The sequence below is a fragment of the Canis lupus genome, chromosome 33, assembly GCF_003254725.2.
Source record: "Canis lupus dingo isolate Sandy chromosome 33, ASM325472v2, whole genome shotgun sequence".
In the NCBI taxonomy this organism is placed as follows: Eukaryota; Metazoa; Chordata; class Mammalia; order Carnivora; family Canidae; genus Canis; species Canis lupus.
In genome coordinates this window covers 12,720,692-12,731,533 of record NC_064275.1, presented here as the reverse complement: position 1 = coordinate 12,731,533, position 10,842 = coordinate 12,720,692, and the positions used below count along the sequence as shown (strand labels likewise).

Here is a 10,842-nt window from a genome sequence, read left to right as displayed (position 1 = left end):
ACAGTTCGTTCATTCATTCATTCATTCATTCAACAGATTACAGAGTTCCTTCTTTATGCTAGACATAGCATTTAAGCTCTGAGGAGAGAAGTCAAATTGAAATGAAATTGAAATGAAAGTTCAGAGATTTTAATCTACAAGGGGAGATTGGCAACTAAATCAGCAATTACAGTAGTGTGCCATGGAGCTATGCACAGTGGTGATGTCCTGTGAAACTAACACTATAGTGAGTGTGAATCAGGAATGGGGGAGGGCATTAGGAAGGCTTCTCAGGGAAAGTCCTCGTGAAGCTGAGTCTCAAAGCCAGGTACAATTTAATTGAATATAGATATGGAAAGAACATTCTAGCAGCATGAAGAAAAGCTAAAAGAAACATGAAATAATATATTTACAGATCAATATTTGCTATTCAGTGTTACTGATACAAAAGCTTTGTCTAGAGGAGACACGGGAGATAAATCTAGGCAAACAGTGCCATTTCCTTTACCTAAAATGAAGAGAATTACAGGTATCTCATGGATTTGCTGAAAGCACTTCATAAAATAGGATATGTAGAGTACCTGGCACATAGATGCTCAAAAATATTAGCTCCTTTTTCTCTCCACCATCTATTCTCCTCTGCCCTTTCTTGATTCAGATTTTCCAAAGTAGAAAACATTCTGTCGATGGTTTAGCTATCAGTTTGTGAATTATGGCTGTGTTTAGGAAAGTGCATGAAGAAACAAAAGGTTTAAAAACTCTGTTCTTTTTTCTGGCCTGGATTGTGGCATGTTGAATTGAGTGGGGGCAGCAGTCGGAGACAACATTACTTTATTTTGACACTACACAGTTTGCTGTGTCATCACAATTGGTATGTGAGGAGGGCACAGTTTCCAGAAGGCACTGGATTCTTGGTCTGCCTGTTTGATTTGCTGAGTTTAGTGCTGAGCATGGGTCATGTGCACTGAAGTGCCTGGAAAAAATCTTGGAATGATGCCTTTGTGTATGTACTCTATCCTTTCACCATGCTGAAGTCTCTGAATTTGGAAGTGTTTCAGAAAGCACAGTGTTCATGGATTTTTTTCTGGGTAGTAGGTTTGTAACTTATGATCTAGTAATTAGTCTAGGACCACTACTTTTGGGGGCTTTTTGATCTACATTTTGATATTTCTTTCAGGAGATTTGTCTTGGCTTGGGTTCTAATAAGAGTTATCTCGTCTGGAGAGATTTTCTTCATTCCGTTGTTTATTGTTAATAAGAAATTATTGTTTATACCAAATGCAGTTTTCCCAAATATTTCTCATTGGCAGATATCTTTATGATTTCTTTTTTTTTCCATGACTGTCATACCCAGGTACCTTCTGTTCTATTATTTACTTAATATTTTTCTTTAAATCTCTAACACATGGGCTTCGTGTGCCAGTTATATTTTTCTAATACATATTCAGGCACATGTTAAAATAAAAAAAGATCGATTCTCCCACCTAATACAGTGATCATTATGATCTATTCTTTTCATCTGTTCATTTATGAATTGTCTGTGGCTGCTTTGACATACAAAGTAATTGAAACAGAGACAGAATGGTGCACAGAGACTAATGTGTTTATTATTTGTCTCTTTAAGAAAAAGCTTGCCAACATCTGACCTAAAACTATCTCCATACCATCGGTAGAACACATAGCACACTCTGTAAAATGTTACTGTAGTGCACTTGTCAAGAGACAGTGTGTCTTATATTTAATCACATTTTCTATAATCAGTAGATACTTTACTTTTTTATTCTGGAATTGAAATATTTAATTATAAATTCCTATATTCTGAGAACCTCAATGACAGACTTTTTTAAGAGCAAAAGAAAAATGTAGACATTGACGATAACTTCTGTATTTTTAAATAAAAGGAACATTTGCCTTTAAAAATATTTAAGGGTGCAAAAATGCACGAAGTAAGAAGTAAAAAATGCCCTTCAAGGAAATTCCAGTCTCACCTTCTAAAAGCAACATTCCTTGTATTTCCTCCTTGTCATTTTCTGTGTATACTTAAGATTCAATACATTTTTTTGATTCTTTAAATTATATCTTCTTTTTTTAAATGAAAAAAGATATCAATACATGCAATTTGCTTTTTATGACTTGGATCTATTTCTGCTGTATAGACATCTAAGTAATATGGCTAAAATTGTAAATTGTTTACCATTACTTCAAAGTTTATTAAGAGCGTTATTGAGATATAATTCACATATCATGAAATTCACTGGTTTTAATTGCACCATTCATTGAGTTTTAGTGAATTTACAGCATTGTGCAGCCATCAGCTCAGTCCAATTTTAGAACATTTTCACCATCCCCGAAAGATTTCTCATGCCCATTTGCCGTCAATCTGTTCCTACCCCCAGCCCAGGCAACCACCAGTCTACTTTCTGTTTCTATGTCTTTTCTGGACATTTCACATAAATAGAATCACGTATTATATGATCTTTTGTGTCTGACTTCTTTCATTTAGCATTTCAAAGTGATTTTAAGGTAAGAGATGAAGGAAGTTTCAAATAACCCCAGTTATCTTCATTCTTTTGCATAGGATGCTCTAGTTACAGTCAGTATGTTGTTCTCTTTCCTTCAGAAATTAGCCTTTGACACAAACAGTGACACAAGATCCTGGTAACTTCTGCAGTTCCTGAAATTCACAACTTCCAAAACCGTGTTCCCCTCCACACACAAGGAATCACAGATAGTGGTGCAACAGTCAGACTGAACGGAAGAGGCTGCTCACTGCTGGAGGCAACAGGCTTAAGCAGCCCTGTGCCTTGTTGGGCCACTTTGAGGGGGCAAGATCTCGGCACAGCTACAACAAATGTGCATCATCCCAGTGTGCTATGCCCCACAGGCCAGGAAATTCTCCTGCAAGTCTTGTGGCTTTGATGTGACAAGAACACCTTTTAGGTGTTCTTACCAATGTGCTACAGAGGCCCAGCCCCAAGATCCCTTTTCTCAGTGCTGCTCCTATGTAATAATGATGGCCAAAAGCCTGTTTGGAGACAATCAAAATCTTTGAGAAACAGAATTATTTTTCTCATATAAATTAATATAGATTTATCACTTCCTTTTTAACAGCTGAATAGAAGAATTCCGCCTCTTTTCTGGCTGGAACCATGGAGGGTGCAGAAGAGAAGAAAAAGAAGGTTCCTGCTGTGCCAGAAACCCTTAAGAAAAAGCGAAGGAATTTCACAGAGTTGAAGATCAAGCATCTGAGAGAAAAGTTTGCCCGAAGGATGCTTTGAAAGGCAAGGAGGAAGCTTATCTATGAAAAAGCTAAGAAAAAAAAAAAAAAAAAGAAAAAGCTAAGCATTACCACAAGGAATACAGGCAGATGTGCAGAACTCAGATTCGAATGGCGAGGATGGCGAGAAAAGCTGGCAACTTCTACGTGCCTGCGGACCCCACATTGGCATTGGTCACCAGGATCAGAGGTATCAATGGTGTGAGCCCAAAGGTTCGAAAGGTGTTGCAGCTTCTTTGCCTTTGCCAGATCTTTAATGGCACCTTTGTTAAGCTCAACAAGGCTTTGGTTAACATGCTAAGGATTGTGGAACCATATATAGCATGGGGGTACCCAAACCTGAAGTCAGCGAATGAATTGATCTACAAGCATGGTTATGGCAAGATCAACAAGAAGTGAATTGCCCTGACAGATATAACACATCTGCATGGAGGATCTGATTGACGAGATCTATACTGTTGGAAAACATTTCAAAGAAGTGAACAACTGTTTATGGCCCTTCAAATTATCTTCTCCACGCGGTGGAATGAAGAAAAAGACCACTCATTTTGTAGAAGGTGGAGATGCTGGCAACAGGGAAGACTGGTTCAATAGGCTTATTAGAAGGATGAACTAAGGGATCCCTGGGTGGCTCAGCGGTTTAGCGCCTGCGTTTAGCCCAGAGCATGATCCTGGAGTCCCGGGATCGAGTCCCACATCGGGCTCCCTGCATGGAGCCTGCTTCTCCCTCTGCCTGTGTCTCTGCCTCTCTTTCTCTCTCTGTGTGTGTCTCTCATGAATAAATAAATAAAATCTTTTAAAAAAAAAAAAAGAAGGATGAACTAAGGTATCTACCAGGATTATTTTTGTAATCTGGTCAGTTAATAAATGACTGCTTTCAAATGGGAAAAAAAACGAATAGGAGAATTCCAACACTTTGATACTATAATTTATTTAATCAGTTCATTATTTAGTTTTTCTTATTATTTACTATAACCTGGTAAATTTCATATTTCCATTTGCATAGTTTTGCTTTCTTGTGCAAGTGTCAGTAGGATAAATTCCTACAAGGGGGCTTGCTGGATCACAGGCTGTGCACATTTCAGATGTTGACATCTGTTACCTGGAGGTTAACTAGTGGCCTCCTGACGACAGCTGATTGTGGTATCCTTGGTAAATAGGCTGTGGCTACAAGAGCAGTGGTTTTTAGTGGGAGTGCAGATGGATGAAGATGAGTGCCTTTCCGAGTATCTTGGGGATGGGAGTGAGCTTGACTAATTTGGCCAATCTCTCCGAGTGATTCTGATATGGGCACCACTGGATTAGAGTTTGTTTCTGTGTTTTCTCCCAAAAAGTACGAATGGTGCTGTGAGAACTGTATTTGGTATTGAGCTCATCAAGGCTGTCATAAAAAGCATCATGGTTTGGGGGTTTGTTCTGCTCAGTAACTCCAAGAAAAGTAGCCAATAAAGCAGAAGAAAGTAACTGTAATAAACTGATGCTAAAAGCATCTCCGGTCTTTGTTGAGAAAATCCTTGATAGGCTCTCCTAAAGAAAGAGTTAGCCTTGCTCCCCATGGAACGTTCAGTCCAGACTGCCCTTTGGTGATAGGCATTTTTCTCTAAGTATACACAAACTGCTCATTTTTAACGTATGGAAATGAGAGAGGGATAGGAGTGGGAAATCCACACAGGCACCACCACTTGTGAGTTGTTGCACACATTAAATAACAACCAGCAGCCTACTGATCCCCGGAAATCTACTTTTGCGCTATAATAAAGTAAGCCCGGGGTATCATTTCAAGTTATAAGACAGTGTTACTCAGTAAGTTTTAAGGAGGAAAAAAAAATAAAAGAGGATGTTTCTAAGTGGGTGTAGAGACGCTTGCAAAGTTAAATATTAATGAATTAAACTCTTTGAATCACTGTGTACTGTGGAATAAAGAAGCAGTGTGGGTCAACTTCAAAATTCTTGTATTTTCATCTCTGTTGGAATTTGTTGGCAGTAATTCCCCCTTAAAGGTTTATAGTGAATGTAATATACCATTCTACTGATCAAAGAAAGTTATTTGGTGTCAGAAAGCCACTTGAGAGCCAGAGTGTTTACTGGGTAATTTCTTAATGAGTTCTGGCACATGGTTCTCATCTTTTTAAGAGGGAGGAATGTAGCTCAGAATGCACAAAGTCAAACCATGAGCATTTTGGCAGATGTGGAGATGCAGCACAGCTGGAGAAAACCTCCCTTCTTTGAAATCTCATATCTCAAACGCCACATCAATTTTTAAGCATGTTCTCCTGCCAGTTCAGATTTTAATATGAACAGGAATTAGGGGATGTTTATTGATATAGTAAGAAAACAGAGCAGAGTCTATTCACTGGTTGCCCTTTTTTGTCTCCACAAATAATTTGTGAGGGCAACAGGTGAGGCACAGTGAGGGAGGATGGGAAGGTGCTCTGTTGCTGCTCTATTGGCAAGAAACCCGGCAACCAGGAAATCTGAGGTAGGAATTTATCCTATGACATTTATCCTTCACCTGCTGGACCAACAATTTCTCTGGCTAATTGGAAAACACAAAGCACTGATAAGTATTTTTTTTTTTAATGCTTGTTTTTCATTATACAGCAATACATGTTTATTATATATTATCTAGGAAATAAAGGAAAAAATGGCAAAGCTGTTACTCTGTGAAGCTCCCAGATTTCTATCTGTAATGTATCATTGTCTTTCTGGTCCAATATAACTTGAATAAGATCTCAGTTCCCCTAAGCCACACGATTTCATTCTTCACTAGCAGCCAACAAGCATATATCAGGTTGCGCACACTGGGTCAGAAATTGGACCAGTGCTGAAAATACAAAGGGAACAGAGATTTGGTTCCTGATACACAGATCCTAATGGGTATATACATGAGAAACAATGAAACTAGTGAATAAATATGTAAGTAAGATAAAAAATCTGTCATAGGTCACTAACCACTTGATCTGATTTGTGCTCTCGACCTTGGCTTCTTTACCTGTGAAATGAAGGATTGAGTGAGATGACATGTAAAGAAACCAACTTGTTTGGTCAGCCTGGGACTTGCCCAGTTTCTGCACTGGAGGTCCATGTCCTAGGAACCCCTTACTCCCAATTTTAAAACTGAAAGTCTCTTGTCGCAGGAGTCCACAAAGTGCTGGGCAGACTGAGAGTTGGTCAGCCTATTTATAGGACTCCTTCTAATCTTCATCTTCTATGATTTGTTAAAAAACAAAATTCAACTGAATACATTTTAAAGATCTTATTGGCTGTATTCAACAATTCATGAATTAGGCAGCATCCAATCTGGTAGATAGAAAGGAGCTCTGAGTGCTGTACAAAGTGAATGACTTTTATAGGCAGAAAGGGTGGCAACAAGGAAGTTTTATGAGGCAAAGCAGGTTGGTTATTGTAGGATGACTTTCCTTTAGGAGAATGCAGGGGCCTGTCAGGAAGGTTACTTAACTAGTGCCGATCAGGCAATTCGTGATTGTCTGATTTAAGATTCCATTCCTGAGAACTGAAACTGCAATTAAGTCTCAGTTTGGTGATGTGGGGATTATCATAAGTGACTCTATTTTGGACCTGTTGTCACTTTTTTAATCTGATTGTATATTGAGAAAGAGTATGTCACAAGGTTTATATGACCACATGATAAGACACTTAGGTCAAAATACTGTACGTATATTAGCAATACTATTGTTTTCTTCTTAAAAAAAAGAAAATCCTAGGGCACTTCGGTGTCACCTTTGGTTAAGCATCTGACTCTTGGTGTTGGCTCAGGTTGCAGTCTCAGGGTTGTGTGATTGAGCCCTGAATCTGGCTGAGTGCTCAGAGTCTGTTTGAGACTCTCTCTCCCTCTCTCATTCTCCTCCACCCTTTCTCTCAAAAAAAAAAAAAAATAGTCTTAAAAAAAGATCCCAAAAGGTAAGTTATTTAAACACATTTTATGTAAAGCAGGCTCTGTATACTAGCTGGTGACAGAAACATTAATATTTTATTTATGGGAAAAATGAGTTTTATTCTTCTAAGAAAATATCTCACAAATAAATATCTGCAAACACTCTGTAGAGTCAGAGAGTTTTGTGCAAACAGCTGCCTTGGGTGTGATTCTCAGTTGGGTCCTCCAGGAATCTGGTGTAGTGGAAAGAGTACTGGCTTAGCAATCGGGCAGCTTTTGCTCTTTTGTTTGCTGGTCATAAGAGCTGCAGAAAATAACAGTATCTTCATTTATAAAATACAAATGATAGCTATCTGGCAAGGTTGTCAGGAGAAAATCACAGAAGATATTGGTATGTGGTAAGTGATCAACAGATGTTTTGTTTTGTTTCCCTAAGCAATTTGCTTTCCATTGTTTTCATGTTTTTTGTTTTTTTTTTAAGTAGGCCCCACACCCGACACGGGGCTTAAACTCACAACCCTGAAACCAAGAGTAGCACACTCCACTGAATGAGCCAGCCAGGCACTCTTCTGTTGTTTTTAAATTAAAAGAAATTGGATCTGATTGGGACATAAGGGAGAAAGACACTCTGTACAGGATCTTATCTAAAAAATATTGAACATAAATATTAATATGTGTATACATATTTATACATGAATATATATTTACTATTAAAGTTGCCCAAGAGAGCTGAAGCATGTCCTAAATGTTACTCCTCAAGATTAGGATCCAGCCTAGGTCATAGAGTCTTCCAAATCCCATTTAACTCTTGAAAGTAACTATTATAACTGTTGAAAGTAGCCATTATAACTTGGTAAAAACTTGTGTTTAATATAATTATATATATATATATAAACATATATAATTTAATATAGTAATAATAATAATAAAAACTTGATTTAACTTGTTTAGTATCCATTAAGGCTAATGATTTATTTGGATTTTAATGGCAATAAAAAAGAAGCTATAATTTTGCAGGCAAAACTGTATTCAATGCTGATGCATAGGTTACTCTAACAAGGGTAATTTAAATATAAAATAACTTCCAGTTGGGACCAAAGCGAGGCAGCTGGGCAGGTTTCGTAGCTCCAACAGTAACCATGGCACATAAGGGCCTCATGGTGAGCGTGTTCTGGGGCTTCATTGGCTTCTGCATGCCCTGGTTCATCCCTTAGGGTCCCAGCTGGGGAGTTATCATCATCATGTTGATAACCTGTTCAATTTTCTGCTATCTCTTTGGGCTGATTGCAATGCTCGCCCAACTCAACTCACTCTTTGGACCACAGTTGAAAAATGAAACCGTCTGGTACCTCAAGTGTCATTGGCCTTGAGGAGGAAGACCTGGTCTCCAGGCCTCAGTCACTGAGGTCAAGAAGAGAATTCCTCTAGATGCAAAATCAACTCCGAAACCAGACCGCCTTCTTTGACTCGCCTATTTTGGCTATCAGCTGCCTTAAACATTCACACCACATTTGAATATATTATTCCACAAGGCAGTATTTTTTCCTGTCTCCTTTTATACGTTTCGATGAATTATGTGCCTACTTAACCTAAACTGTGCTGACTCCATAAAATGTTTATGCACTCTTCTGAGATAGAAGATGCTATTCTTCTGGGAACTACATTGCTCTGTCCTTGGAACCTGTGAATTTAAAGATGACTCCTGCCTGGTCACAACATGGGAATCAGCAAAGTGTTTAAAAACGGTCACAAGACAAGGCATGTTCAGAGGGAATATCTGTCCCAACAGAATTACACCAAAGTATATTTTCAGGATGACTTTCTTATTTCTGCCATCTACTGGAATAAATTATTTTTTGGCTTTCTGTGGAGAAAAATAAATATAAAATAAGTATTTAAACTAAAAAAGTTTAAATGTACACCAAAAAATGATAGATAATAAGCTCTTAACTTACTCTAGTGTGCATATATTACACAACTGTGGGAAGTAATGGCCTAAAGTAGAAATAATATACACATGAAGAAAAAAAAATCTGATGCCATAATGCATCTGAAAAAAAAAAAGTAAAAACACAGAGTTTTCTTACACACATTCACTGGTGATTTAAAGGGCGAGAGTACTGAGCTCCCTGAGATGTAGAAGGCTTCACTGAGAAGCCGGAGATGGTTAGCTTGTGTTTCAGGTAGCAAATGATAGAATTCCTTCCCTAGCAGTACATTTTTACATTTCTTAGCTAGGAGACAAGTGTCAGTTTGTATTGCAAAGCCCAAGCTATGTTAACATCTCCATGTTCATCTGTCTATATGGAAAAAGTTGGCCACTGAAAACACAGCATTAAATATTGAATTACCTAGTTCAGCACTCATTATCTCAATGCTATTGTACACCCTGTGTGTGCATGGGAGCTGTGGTAGACACTGGGAGGAATAATTATGAAGATAAATCGAACAAACGGCAGGCATATTTTTTGCCTTCTAAGAGTTTATAATTTTGCTGCGGAGGTACAGTTTTACAAAATAAAATAGGCAATTTAGGATGATTAAATATGAGTTTTGAAACCATTTCCCCCAGAGTGAAAAGAATGGGATCAGTGCCAATGTGACCAGTTCCAAAGGGATGTTCTAATACTTTAGAAGTTTCCTTAGAGTAGCAAAAACTTTCCAGGAAGTGAAGCAGTTTATAAATAGTTTCAGATCTTTGTGGAAATCTACTGAAACCAGCAGAAAAAGAATCCATGGAGCATTTGACAAGACCCACCTAATCGAGATCTTAAAAAAAAAAAAAAAAAATCAAGTGGACTTGATGATGTAGCCTATTATCAGAGACCTTCATGCAAAACTACTGATCAGGTGCTTGGTGATAGGACTGCAACCACAACAAGAAAGTGAGATTACAGATAGTGAAATTCTGAAATGCTCTCTTAGGCTGAATCAGCTGTAAGAACACCCTTGTTCTTGGTAACAGATGAAGAAAGCTTATGGAAGAGACAGATTCTGGTAAGGTAGAGGATCTCGGAACAAACATTAAAGATGACATTTCTCATCAGTGGGCATGGGTTTTATTCTGCAGTGTTACAACTGTTTTTGGATCAGATGCTGAGGATTTATTTGTGTCATGGTAGGCATCAGTGGAAAAGGTTTTGGGATTTTAGAAAACTGTACCTTTAAGGTATCTCAACCACATGGTTTGAGGGATTTCAGGGAAGGCTTCTCTTCTCCTGTTAACTCCCATACTTAGGAATAAAAGTGTCTATTATTGCCAACTTCTGTGTGGTGAACATTATTCTTTCCCTTTGTTTCTTTTTGAAGGTGGAATGGCCGGGAATGGCAGCACTGTTATCTCCTTCACACCTGGATCAATGCTTATTAGATCACTTTCCTGTTTGATGAGGGGGATGGGAAAACTTGAGAACGCTGGGGAGTCTGCATAGGGGTGGGGGTCGGGGTGGGGGCGACAGAGGCTGCAGAAATGGGGTCAGCATCCTGGGATATGTTGGTGCGGGTTTACCAGTTGTTTTTCTGGGCTCTGCTGAATGAAACATGGGATTTGTGTACAAGGATGTGAGAGCTAAGAAATTTCTATCTGGCGTGGGAAGTATCTTCTGTCCTAGCTTCCTGGGATATTGTTAGGATGGAAGTAATAGTGAAATGAGCATTATTAGGCTTTGCTGAAGTGTATGATTATAACATT

The 10,842-nt window shown here is 38.4% G+C and overlaps 2 pseudogenes; both read left to right on the top strand.

Moving 5' to 3' along the window:
• Positions 1–3,093: 3,093 nt before the first annotated feature.
• Positions 3,094–4,067, top strand: LOC112641262 (60S ribosomal protein L7-like; annotated as a pseudogene).
• Positions 4,068–8,290: 4,223 nt separating this feature from the next.
• On the top strand, positions 8,291–8,521 carry LOC112641265 (V-type proton ATPase subunit e 1-like; annotated as a pseudogene).
• Positions 8,522–10,842: the final 2,321 nt, after the last annotated feature.